Below are 25,844 nucleotides of genomic sequence, written 5' to 3'. Positions count from 1 at the left end.
CTCAAGAGATGTATAGAAGAAAAGAACATGATCATTGATACTCTACAATTTCAAATTGATGAAAAGGAAAAACATCTTGAAAAATTAGAAGGTGAAATTGTTGGTCTTAGAAAAGAGATTGAGAAAACAAAAGCTATTAATCTCAAGTTTGTCAAAGGATCTGAAACTTTGGATGAGATTATCAATGTGCAGCGATCTCCTCTAAACAAGACAGGTCTGGGCTATAATGGAGAAACTTCTCAAGCATCCACCTCAAAAAGTTATCTTGATGCAGCAAGAAGAAATGAGCAAAAGCAAAATGAAGATCATCAGGTAAAGCCGGGACGAATTACAAACAAAAACTATCAGGGGCAATCCATCTTAAAGGTGAACAAAAGCTACAACCAGCCACAGGTAAAATCTTCTCAATTTGGTTCAAGAATGGATGACAATAGAAATTACAATCATTTGGCCGGTAGATTTGGTAACCACAGAAGTTTCTTCAATGGACAATGCTTTTCTTGCCATAACTTTGGTCACAAAGCAGCTCAATGTGTTGCATATAAAACAATCATGACTAGGGAAGCTCAAAAACAAAGAAGTATGACAGGGATTACAAAAAGGACCTATAACAACTTTTTGGTTCTTGAAAATGAAGTTGAATGTTCTATTTGCAATAACTTTGGTCATGAAGACTCTGAATGCAGGAGCAGGTTTCAGCAGAAAAAGGAACAAGCCTCAAGCACCAAAACATGGAGAATAAAGGAACCTCAAACAGAAAGATGTGGGATAGCTTTTTATGCAGAGGGACAAGAAAATCTATGGTACATTGACAGTGGATGTTCAAAGCATATGACAGGTGATAAAGAAAAACTTGAATCTTATTCTGCTCTAGAAAAGGGAAAGAAAGTCTCTTTTGGAAATGATACTCCTGCAACTATAAAAGGAAAAGGCATTGCTCAGTTAAAAGAAAAGGTCAAGGCTGGAAATGTTCTGTATGTTGATGGATTGAAGCATAATCTTCTAAGTGTCAGTCAGATGTGTGATCAAATAACCGAGGTTATATTCAGATCGAATGGATGTCTTGTTCGTGATCTTGATACAGGTAAAACAGTGCTCAAAGGCAAAAGAACTCCAAATAATCTGTACATATTTGAAGAAGGACAACAGCAATGCTATCTAAGCAAGGATGAAGAGCACTGGTTATGGCATCGAAGGTTGGGACATCTAAGCTTCTCACAAATAAGGAAAGCATGCAAATATCAGGCAGTTCGCGATCTTCCAGATATCAAAATTCCTGACAACACCATATGCAAATCATGTCAGTTTGGAAAACAAACCAGAACTAACTTTCCAGAGAAAGAAGGATCAGCTAGCATGCCTCTTGAGCTAGTACATACAGATACATGCGGTCCTTTCAGGAAAAGAACACCTCGAGGAGAAGAATACTTGATATTATTCATTGACGATTTCTCCAGGTTTGTCTGGTTAGGACTTATGAAGCACAAAGATGAAGCATTCGAAAAATTCAAATCCTTCAAAGCCTTGGTTGAAAATCAATCAGGTCACAAAATTAAGTGCCTCAGATCTGATAGAGGTGGGGAATTTACTTCAAATGAATTTTTCGATTTCTGTGATGAACATGGGATAAGGAGAGAATTCTCTACAGCTAGAACTCCTCAGCAAAATGGAGTTGTTGAAAGAATGAACAGAACAATCCAACAAATGGCTCGTGCTATGCTTGATGAATCAGGAACTCCCGCAACTTTCTGGGGTGAAGCTGCACATGCTGCGGTTGTTATTCTCAACAAGACAAATGTCCGGGTGAACAGCACTCAAACTCCTCATGAGCTTTGGAGTGGCAGGACTCCTTCGGTAAAGCACTTCAAAATCTTTGGGAGCAAATTCTATATCAAGAATACTGATGAGCAGCTTGGCAAACATGAACCTAGGGCAGATGAAGGCATTCTTCTTGGTTACTCTCCATATAGCAAAGCATACAAGTGCTACAATAAAAGACTTGGCAGAATTGTTGACAGCATTGATGTAGTAGTTGATGAGAAGGGATACATTCCTAGGCAAGTCCATCATGAAGACATCGAAGAAGATGAAGGCTACCCTCAAAGACAGAATGATGAAGAAGAAGAACCTCAAGAAGAGCCAGAGGAGCAAACAAGAATAGAAGAAAAGACTCCATCCAGATATGTTCAGAAGAATCATCCAGAATCTCAGATTGTGGGGCAGAAAGAAGCAGGTGTACAAACAAGAAGAACAGTTGCGGAAGCCTCAAGCTATTTGGCATTACTCTCCTCTACTGAACCACAAAATGTGAAAGAAGCATGCAAAGATGAATGTTGGATGAAAGCAATGGATGAAGAACCTGAGCAAATCGAAAAGAACAACACTTGGGAGCTGGTTCCTAGACCAAAGGATAAGAATGTTATCGGAACAAAATGGGTCTTCAAAAATAAATTGAATGAAAATGGAGAAGTAATTAGAAACAAAGCCAGACTTGTTTGTAAAGGGTATGCGCAGCAAGAAGGAATAGACTTTGAAGAAACCTTTGCTCCTGTTGCAAGACTTGAGGCCATCCGAATGTTCCTTGCTCTCTCAAGTTTTCAAAACTTCAAAGTATTTCAAATGGACGTGAAATCAGCCTTTCTGAATGGAGACTTGGAAGAAGAAGTGTACATTGAACAGCCAGATGGGTTCATTCTTGGAAATGATCCAAATCTTGTATGCAGATTGAAAAAGGCTCTCTATGGTCTCAAACAAGCTCCAAGGGCTTGGTACTACCGTTTGGAAAAATATCTTCATCAATAAGGTTTTTCAAAAGGTTCAGCAGATAGCAATCTTTATATAAAAGTTGAAAATGAAAAATTGCTAATACTTGTTGTGTATGTAGATGACATTATTTTTGGTAGCAATGAAGAAGCTATGAGTCAAAGCTTTGCCTCAGTCATGCAGAAAGAATTTGAAATGTCCTTTCTAGGAGAACTGACATATTTCCTTGGTTTGCAAATCCAACAAAAAGAAGGAGGAATCTTTTTATCTCAAACCAAGTATCTCAAACAGATTTTGAAGAAATATGGCATGGAAGATGCAAAACCAGTATGTACACCCATGGTCACAGGATGTAGTCTCAGTGCAAATGATGAATCTGCAGCAGTACATCAACCAACCTACAGATCTATGATTGGAAGTTTACTATATTTGACAGGTACCCGACCGGACATCATGCATGCAGTTGGAATAGTTGGAAGATTTCAGGCAAATCCGAAGGAGACTCATCTTCAGGCAGTGAAGAGAATTTTCAAATATCTTCAAGGGACTCAAAATTATGGCTTATGGTATCCTAGAGATACAGATCTTACACTTCATGCTTATACAGATGCAGATTGGGCCGGAAGCGTGGATGACAGGAAAAGCACAAGTGGTGGTGCGTTCTTTATGGGTTCCAGACTAGTATCTTGGTTCAGCAAGAAACAGAGTTCGATTGCCTTGTCTACAGCTGAAGCGGAATATGTTGCTGCTGCATCTTGTTGCACCCAACTCCTTTGGATGATGCAAACTTTGCAGGATTTTCAAATCACTTGTACACCACCTATCCCCATCTTATGTGATAACACAAGTGCAATCAGCATCTCAAAGAATCTGGTTATGCATTCAAAAACCAAGCACATACCAATCAAGTATCATTTTCTTCGGGAACAAGTGCTTGAACAGAAGGTCAAGTTGGAGTATGTTCCTTCTAAGGAACAAGTTGCTGATATTCTCACCAAACCATTGCCCAGGGACACTTTTGAATACCTCAGGCAAAAGCTGGGGGTTGTTGATGCATCATCTTATTGTTGAACCTTTTCTGATTGATGGTACAGGTTCAGGGGGAGCATATAATGCATTGTTGGCATTATGGAGGATGGTCAGAAGGAGATCTTGGAAATAGCTGCAATATGTCTCTATCTCTTTCATGATGGATTATGGTTCTGTGTTGCAGATCTGGTTCCTTTTTCAGGGGGAGCATACCCTTTGCCCTTGATGTCAAAGGGGGAGAATGAAGCAAAGTTTGTGAGGTTGCCATCAAGTCCAAAGGGGGAGATTGTTGGCATTATGTTTTCTGGTATGGCTATATGTTACAGATGTTGTACTTGATGGTAACTCCCATGACAAGGCTCTCAATTTATTTAAAAATTAAGAAGGAGGCAGGAAATCAGTTCAGAAGGTGCGTACCCGCAGGTACACCATGCAGGAGCCGCATCCAGAGACGCAGTCCAGCCATTCAGGAGGTGCGTCCACCCAGTGCACACATTTCAAGGCAGAGAAAAGCTCACGTGGGGGTTTCTTGTGTTTTACTCTTTGTATCTAGCCGACGGTATTGTGTTATTTTGGTGTCGGCTCGTGGTATTGTTCCATGATTTGAGGAGGAGCTTGCCTATATAAAGCAAAGGAGATCATTTGGTTTGTGTATGTCTTTGGTTGAATATCTTATGAGGTGATATCTGGTCTAGATCTAAAAGGCGAATCTACTGAAGGACCGAGATCTCTTTGGCGCAAGATCAGATCTGTAGATCTGACTGTCTGGGTTACACTTAAAGTCTTGAAATCATTCATACCCGAAAGGACGCAGGTACAGTGAAAGGAAAGTGCGCCGGGACGCAGTGCAGTAGGAGGATACCTGCGTGGGGACGCAGGGTAGACGAAGTTCAGGTGCGTCCGGGACGCAGTTCAGTATCTAGAGATCTGCGTGGGGACGCAGGGCGACCAAGGTTCAGGTGCGTCCCTGAAGCAACAAGACACGGCGCGATAGTGTCTTCGTGTGCGTCCTTGCATCAACAGGATGCGGCGCGATAGTGTTTTTGGGTGCGTCCCTGCAGCAACAGGACGCAGTGCAGTTGAAGGAACAGTGCGTGGGCACGCAGCGCAGCAGAAGGATCGCTGCGTGTGGACGCAGGGGAGCATAAGGTTAACTGCGTCTGGTCGCAGGCCACAGAAGGGAAAACTCCGTCTCTGTCTTAAGATGTTCTATTGATTAAATTTCTCTGTTGATAAGGTGTTCTGGGTTAGTTCTGCTATTACTGATCTGATAACTGTAGTGGACTGTAACTGTTATGTACTTGATGATCATTTGATGCTTTATGAAAAGAAGTAGGGGGTTGTAGCTCCCTTCCAGGAGAAGACTGGAAAACGAGAGAGAGTTGTAGCTCTCTGCAGGTTGCAGCCTGCGTACTGGTAAAGGACTGCACCAGTACAAAATCATTGTAAAAGGAGTATCTAATTTGAAAGAAGATAGAGACATATTGCAGCAGGTGGTTTTCACCCACATTGGGTTTCCACCTTACATCTTGTGTTCCTTGGTGTGACTATCTGTTTTTCTTTGTTCATGCTCATTATTTTATGGTACTGACATGCAAAAATAATTCAAATATCAAATAAGGAAGATTTATTAATTGCTAGATAATACTGATTCACCCCCCCCTCTCAGTATTATTTCCAACATTCCAACCGCTTATAGTGAGGTACGGCACCACTGAACACTTTCTTTTCACCAATACTAATGTTCGTGGACTACGCCTATTACACTTTTTCCTTACTTAGTTTGTGTTTCACAACCAAGCAATATTATGTTTATCCTTTATACTAATGAACACCCATACTCATTCATTATCATCAGCAATTATAAAAGAGAACAACAATTGCACAGTATAAAGGGAGGGGCAACTCCCTGAACAATGAGTCTGCCCGATAATATATTAAGAATATCAGTTTACAATATACAAGTATGTCTTGGCAAGACCAAGTCTCATACTTAACCAATTTTACAATCAAAGGCAACCCTGCCTTTTACAACCTTGTGCACACCTTGCACGATGGGCGGGTGCTCACCCGAGCCACCAAGACACCCTCGCCAAGTCCCGGCACAAAACAACACTTCCTTTCGACACACTCTGCCCAACCTTTGTCTTTTACCAAGTGTTACTTCCAAATGCGCGACTTGAACCAAGAATAGTGCATGATTTATGTGCTCCCCTCTTGTCACCCTTGCGCACTTGAGACTGCACCTTATGCGAAGATTGTAAGTCGAAGTTCGATGTCCAAATGAAGCCTCAACGCATGTAATATATACCAAGGTTGGGGCGAAGTCTTGGCTACCCAGCCGGCTTGCCCAACGCCCATCCATTATCACAAATACATCAAAACTCATGTCGGCCTCCTCTATAACCATCGGTTGGCCGTGGATGCTTGCTCCATGCTCCCCACACCTATAAAAACCATCGCTCTCCCTTCTTCATGCGTGTTTCAACTTATCTCCACGCGCACAAGTCAAGTTCGAGCTATTCTTCGAGTCGCACTTCTTCCGAACGTCGTTCGTTCAGCCTCCCAACCGCGCGCGCACATCGTTCACCCACGGTCTCACTTTGGGCAGATGTGCCTAAGGACAGCAGGTCCTTACATCCTCCTCCACCTGAATTCGTTGTCGTCCTCGACAACATACCATCCTGGTAGCCATCCACCAAGATCAACAATATCCATGATGTCAACTCCTCCACATACTGCAAACATCACTGCAACATATGTAGAACCACCATCTCCACCATGCCTCGTCCCAGCAACCATCTGTCACCAAGATCACCATACCAAGGTATACACCTCATGGCATGTCATACATCAGAGATCATCTCAATCCATGACCATCGATCACCCTGTCGCAATATCTACATGCTGCTCTCCATCATGGAAGGCTCGTCCCTCCATCCAAGCTACATGGCCACTGCAACATCTCGTGTCGACCTCATCATGTGTCATCATGTAAACTGTTGCCATGGTACTCTAACACAATTCTAACACATCTCTGTACATGCCGGCCCCCATGTCTGAACTAGTTGGGTAGCTAATCCAACTGTCATGCTCAAATCATGAGAATGCACATCCTCATGCCACCATCAGTTGTTTCACAAAACATCCTGTCACATCCTCAACTCGATCAAGAATCCATCTCCATACAAGTGTAATCCATGCTCAGGTCCATGAAGTAGCCCTCATCTCATCTGCAACAAGTTGTCCATGATTTTTGGTGTCAATGTGCTACATGAAATCAGCCACATCTATCCCAACATCATCCATATGTGTATCTCCTCCATATGAAGAGACCATCTCATCAAATCGGCTCTCAATGTGCCACATCCAGGTCCATGAAGCAACCTCCATCATATCTGCAATGTGTCATCCCTCAAGCCTGCCATAGAAACAAGTATACACCTATCTCATCTATCATTGTACTGCCCATGATCATAGATCAATCAGCTCCCATGTCAAAAGGTAGTTGAGTCTCGGCTCAACCCATGCCCAAGTGTAGTCACCAAGGCATCATCATCGTTGTAACTCCATCACTTCAAAGTGTCTCATATCGATCTTCCACATCAAGTCACTCTTTCAAGCCATTCCCATACATGTACTTGAAAGTATGCACCTCATCCTGCATCAAAGTCTCTGACCTCAGCTCCTCAATGCATCAAATCCTCTAAATCCACCATGTATGAAGTCCCTAAAAGTCACAACAATCTCATGTCATCATGAGCTCCATGAGTCATCTCCAACCAACATCTCAGCAAGCATACAAGTCTCGACCTAAAGGTCTCTGCAAGATGCCTCAGCTCTCCATGTAGTAGGAATGCTCCATAGTCTGCTCACAACTCCATCCAAGTCCATGGCCTTGTTGTACATAAGTGCACAACCTCTCCATCAGCTCATAAGTAATAAGTCCCCATGTCACATCAGCAAATCCACCTGCACAACATCCCTGCCTTGGCACTCCTCATTGGATGCCCATAAGTGGCACCTCTACAAGTGCTCCTGCACAATGTCCCTGCATAAGACTGCCATGCTCCATGTCTCCAACCTGATGTCCATGATTAAGTTGTCCATGTAGTCTAACCAAGTAGACTCATCACAACAATCGGTCATCCTCATCCAAGTCTACAATCTTCGGTCTAGTGAACTCGGTCACCCAACCATATCATCATCACATGAGTCTCTCCATCATAACTCCTCCACTGAAGGTTCCACCAAGACTATCTCTTGGTCTCGGCCATGAGAAGTCCACCCAAGCATCATCTTACCTCAAGAGTGTGCCCTTCAATCTGTCCATGAGCCATGTCAGGCACTTAGCCAAAGTGGCTAAAACATGACCCACTCCTCCATAACGATCATCATGTTCCTCCCTTGTCACGGGCCTTTGTACCTTCTACCATAAGGTCACAAACAACCCCAACAAGTCCTGCAACAGTCAACAATCCTTGCTTCTCCATACAAGGTTTCATCATAGACATCCATGGTAAGATGCTCCCTAGCATCGGCAAACTGACTTTGCCTTTCCCTACATACGGTCCATCTACCGAATGCTCAAATGAAACACAAGTGTCAATACTTACTTCACCATCATCATCATCATGAGGCTCCCCCATATGAGTATCCTCATCCATCCATGTCTGCAAACTACACGATCCTGGTCCAACTTGATCAATCTCAAGTTCATCCTCCATCGTTGTCACATCTGCAATATTCTCAATCATCACGGCTTCCTCTTCCTTGATAGCACAATCTGCAACTTCACCTTGCTCCATTGTCCAACCAAGTTGAAGAAGTTCGTCTTCAACATTATTTTCCAAGACTTCAAGCTTATCTCGAATCCGGGGATTCCCTTCTTTCATCCGCTTCAACCTATATAAGGTAAGCAAGAGCTTCCCTTCGCATTCCTCCAAACTTTCCATGCCTTGTTGTTCAGCTTGGCCCAAGAACTAAGCTTCACCCCTGCTAAACCTGTTTCACCATTCACCAGCTTCACCAAGTTTCCTGCAACCATGAACTGGCCCTTGTCTCACTTGTATGTGAAACTAGCTTCCTTCACCTGCAAGTACCTGCCTCCACTGTCACTTCGTCACAAGCAACCCTGCTCTAACACTAGCTCCAACCGAGCTCTGATACCAACTGTCACGCCCCTACACCTGTGGTAGTCTTCCAACCACTTATAGCGAGGTGCGGCACCACCGAACACTTTCTTTTCACCAATACTAATGTTTGTGGACTACGCCTATTACACTTTTTCCTTACTTAGTTTGTGTTTCGCAACCAAGCAATATTATTTTTATCCTTTATACTAATGAACACCCATACTCATTCATTATCATCAGCAATTATAAAAGAGAACAACAATTGCACAGTATAAAGGGAGGGGCAACTCCCTGAACAATGAGTCTGCCCGATAATATATTAAGAATATCAGTTTACAATATACAAGTATGTCTTGGCAAGACCAAGTCTCATACTTAACCAATTTTACAATCAAAGGCAACCCTGCCTTTTACAATCTTGTGCACATCTTGCACGATGGGCGGGTGCTCACCCAAGCCACCAAGACACCCCCACCAAGTCCCGGCACAAAACAACACTTCCTTCAACCGTCGGCACACTCTGCCCAACCTTCGTCTTTTACCAAGTGTTACTTCCAAATGTGCGACTTGAACCAAGAATAGCGCATGAGTTATGTGCTCCCCTCTTGTCCCCCTTGCACACTTGAAGACTGCACCTTATGTGGATATTGTAAGTCGAAGTTCGATGTCCAAATGAAGCCTCAACGCATGTAATATATACCAAGGTTGGGGCAAAGTCTTGGCTGCCTAGCCAACTTGCCCAACGCCCATCCATTATCGCAAATACACCAAAACTCATGTCGGCCTCCTCTATAACCATCGGTCGGCCGTGGGTGCTTGCTCCATGCTCCCCACGCCTACAAAAACCATCGCTCTCCCTTCTTCATGCGTGTTTCAACTTATCTCCACGCGCACAAGTCAAGTTCGAGCTGTTCTTCAAGTCGCACTTCGTCCGAACGCCGTTCGTACAGCCTCCCAACCGCGCGCGCACATCGTTCATCCGCGGTCGCACTTCGCGCGAACGCGCCTAAGGACAACAGGTCCTTACATTATGGGTTGGAGGAAAACTCAATAAACTACTTGTGCCAATGTTTATTTTTCCTTGTATAATATGGAACCTTCTTGATAAATCCAAGTGCCTATTACTAGAGTTGTGATGCTAAAGTCCAAAAAAATTGGTGGAGTTGTATGTGAGACTTCGATGCCTAGGGCTATACTTGATAGGAGTTGTGAAGGGAGTTTAGATTAGTTGTTCAAGATTCCTAGAATACATGAATACCACACTGGATGCCTACCTTAGGACATATGAAGTTTGATACTTAGGGCTCTAGTAACTCTGATAGGCTTTAAGCTTGGTTCTAAAAGTTTGGGAAAAAATATTGAGAGTAATCATGCTTCTGACAATGTTGTAATGTAATTTTTTATGTTTATTATGGTCCCTTAGTTGTCCTTTATATAGTTACAACAAAGGGTGTTGCATAGAAGATATGGAAATAGAAAAATAAATTGCAATCTACATTATTAAATTTAAGCTTGGGATGAAGTTACTCAAAGAGGAAGAGTATGCAATGTCCCATATTAATAATAAAACAAAGTTATCAACTTAATAACAAATTGATTGAGTGATTTTTTTGTAAAATATTACATTTAAAAAAGATTTTCATGCTCATTTTGAAAAGTGGGATGATATATCATCACCCTTTTTTTGGTGGGTCTTATTTTTTGGCATTTTTAAATGTTCTTATAAGCATTTTTTTAAAAATTGTATTTTTTGTTTTGTTTTTTTTAATGTTTTGATTTCTTAAGCATTTTTCAAGTTTTTCTTTTTTTTTTCTTTTTCTAAGTGCTGATTCTTTTAACATTTTTCAAATTTCTCTATTTTCTTTTTAATGTTGGTTATTTAAGCATGTTTCAAATTTGTCTAGTTATACCGAAGGTAGAGTATCTTGTAATTTATTTGGGTCAAAATGCTTTGACTCTTAATTAATTTACAAATTTTCATAAACTACTTCCAGAGTTTATTAAAGTTTTTGTAAAAAAAACATATTAAACTTAATTTTTTAGAAATTGAAATTAATTTTTGAATTTTTAAAATTTGAATTTCTAATTTTTGATTGGTGGAAAAATAACTTTATGTGGTTTAAAATCAAATTTTCACAATAAAAAATTGTTTAAAAATTTTAAAATTTAAGAAAAAAACCTCTAGTGTCCTTAGAAATTAATTATTACAAAAAATTCCAAATATATGGATTTTTCACTAATTAAGATTTCTTTTCCAAAAAAATAGTTTCCATTATGTTTCGAGCTTTTACTAACCATGGAAACTAACCAATTTAGAAAACAAAAGCATCAATAGTGCATATTACATTGATTTTTCCCTGATTTTCATAATATTTTTCTCTTCTTATTTTTATTATTGAATGGACTTGGTTAAATCATCTTCCTCAATAAACCTTACCTATATTATATATTTTCACAATTCAATTTTAAACATAATGCAATATAAAAAATATAATTTAAATCAACGCTACAATAAATAAATAAAAACCTTTTGTCTTCATAATTTAAATAATAATTTTAAAATATAAAATAAAATAAAAAATATTTTTTAGGAACCTTTTGCACTAACACTTAACCTTTGTGTAACTAAATTTTTCATTTTAGTATACTAGAAAATGTAATTTTTATGGGCCAAAATTCTTTGACTCTTAATTATTTTGCAAATATTTAGAAACTATTTCCAAAGTTTATTAAAGGTTTTGTAAAAATTAATATTAAACCTAATTTTTTAGAAATTGAAAAATAATTTTTTTTTGAATTTTGAATTTTTTATTTGTGGACCACTAATTTTATGTGGTTTAAAATAAATTTGAATTTTTAATGTTTTATTTGTGGACCACTAATTTTATGTGGTTTAAAATAAATTAATTTAACAAAAAACAAAAAACAAAAACAAAATTTTCCATATTTAATATTTTCTTTTCCAAAAAAAATAGTTGTCATTTCATTTCAAGCTTTTACTAACCATGAAAACTAACAATTTTAACAAAAAAAACACCAATTCTACATATTTTTCCCTTGCTAATTTTCTTCATAATTTTCTCTTCTGGTTTTTATTATTGAATGGACTTGGTTAAATCATTTTCCTCAATAAGCCTTACCTATATTATATATTTTCACAATTCAATTTTAAATCATGATGCAATATTAAAAAAATAAATTTAAATCAACACCACAATAAACAAGTGTTACGTAGTAGCTAGTAACTGTCACTTTGTTTAAATATAGTTAATTGGAGTTTGAACTATAATGAAGCTTTATAACTTTATTTCTTTGCAAGTTTCTTGTTCAAACATTCAAATTGATATGGAGAAACTTAATTTCAAGTGAATGAGATGTCAATTCCAAGAAACTTATTTTTCACAACCATTTGTCTCCTACAAAGTTCATGGGTATTATACAAGATTGATGTAGAGTTGAATGCAATTGTGTTTGTGGCGGTGACAGAGGAATATGGGACAAAATATTTATTGTTATCTCTCAAATGGTGCTTTCTTTTGCACAAGAAATTGGACTTGGATGATCTATAATTTGTGACTTAGTATTAAATTAATTTTTAAATTAAATTGTAAAGACAAGTTAATTAATATTTATGAATAATAGGAAATAACAATTGTTTTACTATTAATTTAACAACTAAATTATAACTACCATAGTTATATAAATTAAATCACTAGTAACTATAGATAGACATCACAACACTTAGTTTCTAATCAAAATACTTAGTTCCTAAAATATTCCATATTGTGAAGATTTAAAAAAAACTGTATATATATATATATATATATATATATATATATATATATATATCCAAATATATATATTCCAAATATATATATATATATATATATATATATATATATATATATATATATATATATATATATATATATATATATATATATATATATATATATATATATTTTCCAAATATTATACATTTGTATATGAATTATGATTTAGTATTAAATTGGTTGAATTTGAGACATTAACTTTGAATAAAACCAAGAATAAAATTGCAGTACATTAAACCACTTTAACAAAATTCACACATTAACTTTTTTCATGGTAACTGAGACCAATCTTCTATGTCTGGTCTAAGAAAGAAGGTAAAACAACTTTAACAAACCAAGTGAAAAAGTTGAGAAAATGAATATTATCCTCCCAATAAATCTTGAGAAATCTCTCATTTTGTAGTGCCTTGAAGAAGAATCAGGAACTTCAAAGTGGGATCCTAGTAATACCCCCACTACTGCACACTAATAGAATTAGTTTGGATCCCATACCCCAACCTCTGCGTAGAATTTGAATCCCCCAAAATGAAATGAGGAGCTCCAGAGCATTTTGTTGAATTTTCTACCCACGAGTGTCCACCTCAGCTAGAGTTTCAAATATTTGGACCTGAAAGAATATATACACTCACAAGGATCCTAGTAATACCCCCACTACTACACACTAATAGAATTAGTTTGTATCCCATACCCCAACCTCTGCGTAGAATTTGAATCCCCCAAAATGAAATGAGGAGCTCCAGAGCATTTCGTTGAATTTTCCACCCAAAAGTGTCCACCTTAGCTAGAGTTTCAATCTTTGGACTTGGAAGAATAGATACACTCACAAGTGTCCACCTAGGCTGGAGTTTCAAATCTTTTGACCTGAAAGAACAAATACAAACCTGCCCTGGAGTTTCAAATCTTTTGACCTGAAAGAACAAATACACCAGCATACATAATCAGAGACACACAAAAGGAGACAAAAAAAAAAAAAAAACTTCTTGAATTCAAGATCAACTTCTTATTCTTGAATTCACTTTCTTGTAATAAGACCAATATGTTGAATCTTGATGTGCCTTAGAGGCAGTAATGATACTTTTTGGATTACCACATAGGAGAGGCAGTAATGATACTTTTTGATTACCACGTAGGAGGAGCTCCCACTCCATAGGCAATCATAACAAGGAGATTTAATGTAAATTCCATCCTGGCATGGTCAGTAATGGAAGCTACTAAAGATGAGATAATAAGTTACATATAAATAAATTTAATGATAATAAAGAACAACCTAATTGAATCAAATGTTAATTGAAATCTAAATAGAGAAAAAAAAAAAAAAACATAGAAAAAAAAATAGTATAAGTGAAATTAAAAAGTAATAAAACTAAAAAAACAAAAACAAAAACAAAAAATAAAAAATAATATTGGAATTTTTAAATTTATTTTTTCCTTTTTTAAATTTGTCATCTTAAATTGAAAATATGGAAAAAAATAATATATAATTCATAAAAATGGAAATAATAGGAAAAAAAAAAAAACTAAATCAAAGAGTTAAATAAAAAGTAAATAAAACTAAAACCCAAAAATTAGTAATTAATAGAAATGGAAGTTACTAAACAACCCATAATAAGACCTCAACCAATCACCTTACAAATAAATAAATTTAAATAAAAATAAAATAACAGAAATTGAATTCCTAATGTTAAGTTATGGATAGGTTGTAGAAATTTTTTGTCAAGGATAAATTAATACGGAGTGAAAGGAATTATCATAAGATTTCTTTTTGTCTACACAATTTTAATCATAATTTAAAATATATATATATATATATATATATATATATATATCATTTTTAGGAATATTTTGCACTTATACTTAACCCTTTTTGTAACCCTTTTTGTAACTAATTTTTTTTATTTATTTTAATATACTAGAAATTGTAATTTTTTATATTAGATATTTTATTACATATAAATTCTTTGCCATGCGATTAAGACAACATGTGATACTTGATACCAATTTGAGTTTTTCCACGTAGAAATTCTACCATAGATTCTTTATTTGCCACTAAATTAGGATGAGTATAAATTTAAATTTAAATAATTAGTTTGTTAGAATAATTATTATTTTTGAAAATAATTTATTTTATTTATATCATATATATACATTATTTAATAAAAAGATACTAGACATGGTAATTTTTCATCTTTATTTGGTCCCATAAGCTAAAGATAGAATAATATGTGCAAAAGCACATTTGAATAAACTCTTAACTTTTGTAACAAAAGATGATGTTTGGGCTAATGTTTCATCCAAAATTATCTAGACACCTATCTCTATTTTGCTCCAAGATTATCTAGTCCATTAATTACTTCATGGTATTCAATTGCATTTCATTATTAGATTTATGAATTTATTCATGCATTCAATAATTTCTATCAATTAATGTTTGCATAAGAGGTAGGTACAATGTTGCATATTACACTTGCTTATATTAGATATTTTATTACGTATAAATTCTTTGCCACATGATTAAGACAACACATGATACTTCATATCAATTTGAGTTTTTCCACATAAAAATTCTACCATAGATTATTTATTTGCCACGTGATTAAGATGAGTATAAATTTATAGTTAAATAAATAGTTTGTTAAAATAATTAGTTTCTTAAAAAATATTTATTTTATTTATATCATATATTTACATTAATTACTAAAAAGATAACAAACATTGTAATTTCTCATCTTTATTTGGTCCCATATGCTAAAGATGGATAAAATGTGCACAAGCACATTTCAATAAGCTCTTAACATTTGTAACAAACAATGATGTTGGGCTAATGTTTTATTCAAAATTACCTATGCACTTATCTCTAATTTGCTCCAAGGTTATTTAGTCCATTAATTACTTCGTCGTATTCAAATTTGTTTCATTATTGGATCTATAAATTTCTTCATGCATTCAATAATCGTTATCGATTAATGTTTGCATAAAAGGCAGGTACTATGCAACAATGGTGCATATTACACTAGTTTTTATTTTATTTTTGTGGTTATAATAATGAATTAATTAATATTATGGGTTTGACGACTAGCACCATCTAGAATAAAAAATCTAAACTAACTGTAAAACCAAAAGTGATACTACTTAATCTTTTTTCTAAATAATTTACACCACAAAATAATTTAAATTGAGAAAAAATGGATTTTTTTTGGGATCCATTTTAAAGAAAATCTCCTTTCTATTGAAAAATAAAAAATAAACATATATATATGAAAAAACAAAACATTTTTTACACATAAAACACAAAATTAAAATAATAAATAAATTCTACATGAAAAACACAAAAATAAATAAATAAATAAACAAAATTCAAAAACTAAAAAATCTTAAATTTAAAAAATGAGATTAAAAAAACATTTTTTTTGTATTTAAAAATAAATAAAAATATGCATTATCGCACACCATTTTTTAAAAAGGGTGGTTTTAGGATTTTTTTTATACTAGTGATTATTTTCTATAGCACAGTTTAAAAATATTGCAATTCTAATCATTGATTTTTAAGTTTTAGTTGTATTTGTACAAGTTGTATTAGGGTAAGATTTCAAATGAGTTATAATTTTAACCTTACAAAAAAAAAAAAAAAAAACTTTTGGTCAAACCACTCTTTGATTTTAAGTTTTTTCTTAGTCATGATATTTGATTTTTAATTCCATGCTTGAAAAGTGTTGGAATTTTAACCATAAGAAAATGTGTGATGTTGTAATCCAAATTGGATATGATTATATTGTTTTTCATTCATTTTTATTGGTGGAAAAAAAAAAAAAAAAATTAGCTTACAAGATTAGTTTTAGATACAGGACTCCATTTGGAGAATTGGGGTCAGAAAACATTCAAGGTATATTTGAGGCCGTAAACGACATGTTTTAGGGATAATCTTTTCCACATAAAATTTTCACCCTCTACTATTATTCTACAATCGAATACCTTTCCAATGGTGCAAGAATCGTTTGACTTAGAGTTCAGACACAAAAGTTATGCCTTTCGAAATTTTCCCTATCATGGTTAACCACCATAATTCGAGAGGATGTCACATCAATCCGCATTACTCATGGAAAAGGGGCTATCCATGTGGTAACTATGAAGAAAACTCTAGAAGGGTCAAGTTCTAACTCATATTGAGGGTTGCATGGGTCAAATTTAACTCTTAGTTGGCTCTTCTGTTATGTTATAACTAGGCCACTAGGAAGAAAAGGGGTTTATTTCTATTCTAATGCAATTTGTTCCATAATAGAGTAGAGTAGTTGAGAGTATATAGAGAGAGGGTGGGTCAAAAAGGATTTGTGTTTTATAGTATTCCACAAGCAATGGGTATCAACATTTTCTATCTACACCAATTCCAATTAGATAAAGAAATAGTAGAGCAGACCCACCTTCTAGTTGGGTTTTCTCCTTGAAAGGTTTATTTTTTATTTTTTATTTTATTTTATTTTATTTTTTTCTGAATTGGACTAATTCTATTAATAAAAAATATGGTACAAGATGATACAATCAAGAGAGACAGAAAACCAGCAACCGGAAATGATAGGAATATCAACCTCGGTTCCGCAGAAGGAGTGAAACAAGCAAGAAGCTACAACATATGGCTGGAAGCAAAAAGACTGACTTCTACTCAGAATGGGCAGAAGCCTCAACACAAAGCTTTTCCCCTTTCCTTTTTTTGACTTCGACCCAACCATCCTGGGGTGAATGAGCAATAACAACTTGAAGATTGGGGTTCTCCACAGGGGGGCCCTCCTTTTCTGAATCAGAGGAGGAGGTCATATGGACGCATTTCCGGGAAATGGTTGTATTGGAGGAATGCACAGGACCATTGGTGGAAGGGACCACGGAATGAGGGGCTTGATCCAATTCTGCATCGCTACCTTCATCTTCAGAGCTAGAGGATTCAGAATCCACAACTGGAGGTGGAGAGCATGGAGCCCATCATTTGGACTTTGGCTTGGAGAGGTTATCCTTATTCCTTTTTGCCGGGAGAGATGGGCAGGTGTTCTGCATATGCCCTGATTGGTGGCAATGGCGGCAACGGAATGCAGTATTTTCGTAATCCAGTGTCTGGGTCTAGACAAAGTCGTTGATCTTGAGATTGATTTGTTCTGGAAGTCCTTTGCTCAAATCTAACTCCGCACATATTCTGGGATATGTGCAGAGACCTTTGTTATCTCACCAGTAATCTCCCATAATGAAACTGCCCAAGGTGTTGCCTATAGTTTTATAGACTGCACAATGCCATAAGTGGGCAGGTAATTTTGGAAGCCTGATCCATACAAGTGTCCTGGTAATGACTGCAGTTGCTGGATCAAAATCTGGGAACCAAGGAGTTAAGAAGAGCCCTGCAGTTCCCATGAACTAAGGGCCTTTTGCTAAAGCCTTTTCATAATGCTTACTGTCCTCAAATAGAACAATGAAGTATCCTTTTGAACAGAAATTGATCTTACAATGATGAGTCCAGTTTGCATGGATCCATGCATAGAGATCTTGAGATCGATGCCACAGTCCGTTAAATCTGCAAATGATGGCTCTTTCTGCAAAATCTTGAAGTTAGATTGCAAGACCTTCATGGGTGATTTCAATAGAGGGAACTTCCTCTATCTTGTCAACCAAAAAAGGCTTAGGTTTACGGGCTTCCGGGGGTTTGGGGTTCTCATAGTGTACTGCATCTCTGTAAGAGAAAGGAGGAGCAGAGGATGACTGTCCCACTGCACCTCCTCTCAAACGAAGGGTTAACACCAAAGAGAAGTTTCTGGTAATGTTGTAAGAAGAGAGGGGAAGAAGGTCTTCAAGTTGTTTACCTTGAAAGAGAAGTCTCTGAACGCCTGAAGGGATCCCAATCCGCCATTCTAGATACAGTTTGAGATCCAGAACCAAATCTGAAGAACTGGCCCATTGCAGGATGGTTCTGCCTGTAGGTTGAGAAATTTGAATCTAAAAGGAGTCAAAGAAGTTCCTAGACACAGTGCTAGGGCCTCTTATGCATCCAAGAGCAAATCTGCCATGGCGATGATAGGGAGGGGATTTCTCCTCTGCAAGCATATCTGGCGAGTTCGAGAAGCAGATCTGCTGCTTGCTTACGGCAGAGATGAAATCTGAGGGATCTTCAAGGTAGATCTTGTTTGCGATGTGAGCTACTGTAAAGACGGTGGCTTTAAAGCCGTCTGGAACATTTGCAAGGAGTGCAGCCACCCAGACGGCGGCACCATCTATGCCAAAGAAAGCCCTATGCAGAGGCTTGCTAACCTACCATTTCAGCTCTGCAACCCAGTCGATGTGTATTGCCAGCATTGGTACCTCTATAGGCAAATCTGGCAGGTTCGAGAGGCAGATCCACTGCTGGCTTGCTGCTGAGGTGAAATCTGTGGGATTTCCAGAGTGGGTCTTATTTGCATTGTGAACAGCTGTGAAAGCGACGACATCAAAGCAGTCTGGATCAAATGCAGGGAATGCAGCCGTCCAGACAGCGGTATCATCTATTCCATGGAAAGCCCTGTGCAAAAGCTTGCAATCCTGCAGATTCAAGTCTGCAGTCTGGCTCTTGAACGGAAGGCGGCCAACTCTTGGAGAGGCTGAGCCGGTGCAAACCAGAAAAGCCAAGCTACAAACCCTAGACACTCCTTTCGCCATCGCTTCGAGTTTTCCTTGAAAGGTTATGCCTCTCAAAAGGTTATGACTCGGAGTTCAGACACAAAAGTTATGCCTCTCGAAATTTTCCCTATTGTGATTAACCACCATAATTCGAGAGGATGTCACGTCAATCTGCATTACTCATGGAAAAGGGGTTATCCATGTTGTATCTATGAAGAAAACTCTAGAAGGGTCAAGTTCTAACTCATATTGAGGGTTGCGTGGGTCAAATTTAACCCCTAGCTGGCTCTTCTGTTATGTTATAACTAGGCCACTAGGAAGAAAAGGGGTTTAATTCTATTCTAATGCAATTTGTTCCATAATAGAGTAGAGTAGTTGGGAGTATATAGAGAGAGGGTGGGTCAAAAATGATTTGTGTTTTATAGTATCCACAAGCAATGGGTATCAACATTTTCTATCTACACCAATTCCAATTAGATAAAGAAATAGTAGAGTAGGCCCACCTTCTAGTTGGGTTTTCTCCTTGAAAGTTTTATTAGATCATATATTGGTATTATTATGGTTTGTGGGCAAATGTTTTTTTAGTTTTTCTTTATTTTCCACATTTTTATATATATCATGCATAAGCAGAAAACAATAATTTAATAAATTCATAAATCTAAGAAAAAATTAAGCTTCATAGTATAGATTTTAGATTTTTAGTAAATTTTTATTAGATCTGCTATGATAAACTATCTAGTGTAATATCCACAATAGTTATAGATCGTACTGGTATCAAAGCAGGTTTTTTTGGTTTCACTGTGGGGATTTACAAGGGATCAAATTGGTTAAAGAAAATTCATAAAAATTCGACCATGGCCAACGAATCTAGTTTTAATAACCCTTTAGATATATTAGATGAGTGATTCACAAGATATGAAGAGTAGGTTGTAGATATCAATCGTATTATGAACCTCCTTATGGAGGCTCTAGAAAACAAGCGTAGAATTGAAGAATATGAAGGTTCCAACTTAGAAATTAGATCAGAAGGAAAAAAAGTGTTAGCCTCACTCTCATGTGATGAAAACAATTATAAGTCCAAAAAAATTAAATTAATTAAAATCAAGAAAGTTGGATTTAATCCTACCTTTCTAGATTGAGTTTGTTCCTCATGGTTAGGAGTCAGTTTAGGCTTAGTTGGTTGAGAGATTCTCTCCAACTAGTTAGGCTCCTAGATTAGTGTTTGGTTGAGAGATTTTCTCAACCATAGTGTCTAAGATAGACGTAATATCTTGAGACAAACTTCCTCATGTATTTGTACTATTATCATTATTTGTACATAACATTGATTATGAGAGGAATACAGTAAGGTTGAGGCCTTTTCCGCCATGTATGGTTTTTTTATATCTCTGATATTTTTATTTATGCTTATTTGATCTCCTTCATATGGTATCAGAGCCTATGGTTTTCTCTTTGGTATTGAGAGAGTGATAAGATTTGTTTGCAATTTCGCTGTTGAATATATGAGAAAACTAGTTGTGTGATAGAACTATCTTTTCCAAGCAAGAGGAAAGAGTTGCAAGTTCTTGGTGTAGTAGGAGGAAATTTCTACTTAAATTTGTCACCCACCAATCTGTCACAGAATCACAAAATGAGGAGTATTATGTTGTAACAAAAGCCAAACTTCTCACCCATCCTATGTTGTTAACATGGAGAGAACTTGTCAGCATGAGGGAGCAGACCAATGAAGGCGATGAAAAGAGGAAACTAGAAAATTCAAGGTGGAGATTTCTTGGAGCGTTTTTTTGTCTACTAATCAATTAAGAAAGTGTTGTATGAGGCAGTGCATTAGCTCTTGCTGTAAGAAAAGGCAGCGTTTGTTGTAAATCCTTCATGTTTATGTATTCAATCATGAGGTGATGTATTGATAGCCCTACTGCCACCATCCAACAAGCATCACAATTCGTAGGCCATTGTATTGAAACTACAGTTGTTTGCAGAGTTCGAATAATAATGTGAAAGAGTGAGCATGAAAAATGATTTAAGAAATCATTGTGGAGCTACGGCTTTCCGAGTACTTTATAATTCAATGGAAAGTGTGCACATGAATACTTTCAGAATTTAAATGATAGAAAGTAATTGGACTGTGTCTGATCATTCTCCATCGATGAAGATGAGAGGGAAATAATAATCGCAAAAAAGAAGACGTGTTCAGATTCAAGTATAAGAGGGTGGGCAATAATAATCGCAAAAAAGAAGAAGTGCTCAGATTCAAGTATAAGAGGGTGGGCGGCAACATTCAATAGTTGTTGGGGGCAATGATGCTGATAACAGCAGTGAAGTAGCACGATCATCAATTATCATCGTTGACTGGAGAGCTAGAGGATGCATCAAAGGGACTCTTCAAAAGTCATGGAGAAGCCAACAAAACCTTATTTCCACTCACACGTCAACCAAATGATTAATTCATATTAGTTACTTTTTCAAAAATCACTTAAATGAAACCTTCACATTAGTTTTTGTAAATCACTTTTATAAAGTGATTTGAAAGTTTTATTAAATTGTTTTATAAAAGGTTTTTTTTCGTATGGAAAGATAAAATGTGGAGAAATAAGGTATATTTTTTTAAATTAAATGAGTGATTTTTGGGAGAGATAAGGAGTGGATAAAATATTTTTTATTTGTAATGGAGTAATAAGGTATGCTTTTTAATTTGTAAAACATTTTTGGAGTGATAAGTTGTCTTTTGTAAATTTGGAGTGATAAATGAATTCAAAAAAAGGGAAATTAATTATTGTATTTTGAAGTAATATTTTTACTCCTAGGAGGTTGAGTCAGTTTTGAAGAATTTTTTATTTCAAGAAGTCCTGGAACTTTGATAATATTTCATGACCATGTTGTCAAGGTGAAAGATGATGTACCTCAAATATTTAATAAAGACATATTTTTGTGGTGATTGTGTCCTAGATCCGCCCGAAATTGAATAAGGGGATCTTAGGTACACCTTGTATAGTGATTGATTGTGCATGTTTTTGTGTCTAGTTTTGACACTACAAATATCTTATCTAAAACACAAGGAGTATAAAGCAAGTGAATGAAACAAGCACATAAATCAAAGCACCTAAAATTAAGAAGCTGCAACAAGCATTCAATTAGGCACAAACAATCACATGCATTTTCACAACTACAAGACATAATCAAAGTTGGCAACATCGACATTCAACATCAACAAGAAATTCAACATCATTCACCCAAGGCAAATCGAGTTAATGAAGCTGAAAACTCAAGCATTCCAAGGCAAATTCTACATCAACATTCAACGACAATTATTCATTGTATAACTTGCAAATAAATTTTTTGTAAGCCAAATTTTAATCAAAGTCAAATTGAGTTGAATAGTAAGGGTGCATTCTCGGTTGAAACCAACACCCAAGCTTTGAATTGATAGGGAATCAATTAAACCAAGTGAATCCATTGTTTTTAAATGAGTCATTCAAATCATTGTAAGTGTTTCTCTTGGGTGCATTTTCAATAGTATTCGACACCCTTTTTTTTATCAAATCAAGTGAATGAATTCAAGCAAGTGAAAAACTCACAACATCAAGTGAGCCTAAAACTAATTGAAGCAAGCACCAAGTGAGCATGAAAGAAAGCAAGTGTGAGTTCAAACAATCAATTGTTAACACAAGTTCAAGCAAGCGTGCAACAATCAACCAAGAATCAAGCGATTGAGTTCTAAAAAATCCAACAAGTATTAAAAGAAAGCGAGCATGAGTTCCAGAAAATTCACATGGCGACAAGCATTCAGTTTTTTGCAAGTCATCGCGTGATTTTTTTCTATCTTTGGACTTCCCTTTTATATCCAAAAGAGTTCCAAAAATGCTTTCACACACATTCTTCTCCACATGCATTACATCTTAATTGTGGCGTATTAGGAGTTTTTGCATTCCAACACATCAAGAATATCATAACAATATTTAATATGGACAAATAGATAAACAATAAATTCAACCAAGAAATCTAATCGCAATTAGGTCAACTAAGCAAGTTGAGTCCAATAATTAGGCATGGTTGATGGGTCTACATACCTCCCAATATGGTAGATTGAATAGAATTGATTGTTTCTTCCACACCACAACATCAATATCTTCACCTGTTTTATTGTTTTTTTTTTTTTTTTTGATTCAATCTTCCCCAAATTGCTTCCTTTCCTTTTGTTTCCTTCAAAATATCTGATAATTTTACAATTGGAGGGGCATAATGATGCTCCTCCTTCCCATTAAACAGTGCCTTTTGTGAGAAAAACTTATGATGTTGAGGAAGAAATCTCCTATGTCCCATGTACACACATTTCCTGCTACAACTGAGGTACTCTGATTCTATGTTCCTCCCACATATGGGACATGCATTATAGCCTTTTGTTGTGCAACCAGCCATATTCCCATAAGCAGGAAAATCATGGATCACCCACATAAGAATTGCCTTCATGTTAAAGCATGTCTTACTATAAGCATCATATGTCCATACCCTTTGGTCCCATAATTCATTTAGTTCATCTACCAAGGGTTCCAAATACACATCAATGTCAGTGCCTGGTTGCTTGGGACCAGGTATTAACATTGTTAGCATACAAAAATTCCTTTTTGTGCACAACCATGGTGGAAGATTGTATGCAACTAACACTACAGGCCAAACATTGTATGTGCTACTCAAGTCTCCAAAAGGATTAAATCCATCTACTGTCATTGCAAGTCGTACATTGCGAGGTTCGCTAGAAAAACTAGGCCATTTGTCATCAATAGTTTTCTATGTTGGGCTATCAACAGGGTGGTGCATTTGACCATCATTGCTTGCTTCTCATTTTTTGTGACATGTCTGCAGAGATATAATGAAAAATATTTTTATCATTTATATAATATATTATCATATAATAACACTACGACAAATGGTAAAGATAATACAAGAAGGGGAAAACTTGAATAAAATTATAGTGTTCAAGATCATACCTATACATTCCTTTTAGCCTTGGTGCTATGGGAAAATATCTTAACTGGAACACCTTTTTGCACCTTTTGAGATTGAGCATCCACCTTCCATCGAGATTTTCCACATGTTGGGCATTGATATTTACTTTCATAACTTCCTCAATATAAAATGTAATCATTTGGACATGTGTGTATCATATCATAGTTTAATCCCAATGATTTTATCAACTTTTTTGCAACATATGTAGAATATGGAAGTGTGTTATCTTTAGGAAGCACATCTTTTTACAATTTTAACATTTGGTCAAAACTTGTATCAGACCATCCACTCTTCATTTTCATATTGTAGAATTCTACAGTGGCTGATAGTTTTGTGAAGTCAACACAACTTGGGTACAATGGCCTCTTGGCATCTTCAATAAGCTTCTTATATTCATTAAGTTCATTTAGTACATTTGTTGATGCCAACCCCTCATTATCACAACCCTCATTGATGTTTTGATTAAGACATCGATTGACATCATTCACCATTTCAAGCATTTGATCACCGACAATGGTTGCATCATCATCATCATTTAGAGGTTCACTATCATTCTTAAACAATGTTTCATGCTCATCAACCTAATTATCATAATCATGTTCCACAACATGTTCATAGCCCTATTAATAAGAAAATTAAAATTTATGTTAATAATTTTATGGTTTTTATGAAAATTAAAATCAATAACATTTGGTCAACCTAGTCAAATAGGGCCCTTGACTAATATGAAATGGCTTACCAGTTGAGATGAAATATGCTCGAGAACTTCATGTGGCTCATTTTCAGAATGTTGCCTGTCCTTATCAATAATAGATGGAATCTAAAGGAGACAAAGAAAAAAAATTGGAGTTTGCACATATAAAAATAAGTGATATCTTTACTGTAAAACATATAAGGTTGAAACTAAACCAATTCAATTTTTTTCAAGATACCTAACTGGGAATTCTCTCTCCATGCAAATACCAAATGTTATATTGTTCTATTATACCATCACAAATCAAGTGCTCTCATACTTTATCAAATGTTTGTCCTTTCACTATGCCACATTTGTTACATGGACATTTTGTGGACATCTTATTCCTTGAATGCTCCTTGGCAAAATTTAAGAATTCCTCAACCCCATCTCTATATTCTTTTAGTGTCCTACACATAAACCAGTTTCAAGTCATATAAATTTTATTGAGCACAAGTTACCACTGATACATTTTTTGCATATCACAATGAATAATCAAATACACAAACTATACATGTTTTCAATTTCATCCAATTTATTTTGTCCATTTGATAATATGGACCAAGCTCCTTTGAAATTGAATCTACAAGGAACTATATAAGTTAGTTGATACTAAAGATAGATGTTGCTAAAAATAAGCCTAGATTTGTAACAAAAAATTAGCAGCCCTATATAATGACACATCAGATGTAATAGAACCTTCTAATGGTGTATTTATGTTGG

The sequence above is a fragment of the Pinus tabuliformis genome, chromosome 9 (assembly GCF_031772625.1).
Source record: "Pinus tabuliformis cultivar Carrire ecotype Pingquan chromosome 9, CPIR1, whole genome shotgun sequence".
Classification (NCBI taxonomy): Eukaryota; Viridiplantae; Streptophyta; class Pinopsida; order Pinales; family Pinaceae; genus Pinus; species Pinus tabuliformis.
The sequence above is the reverse complement of the archived record's forward strand: the minus strand, read 5'-3'. Positions refer to the sequence as shown.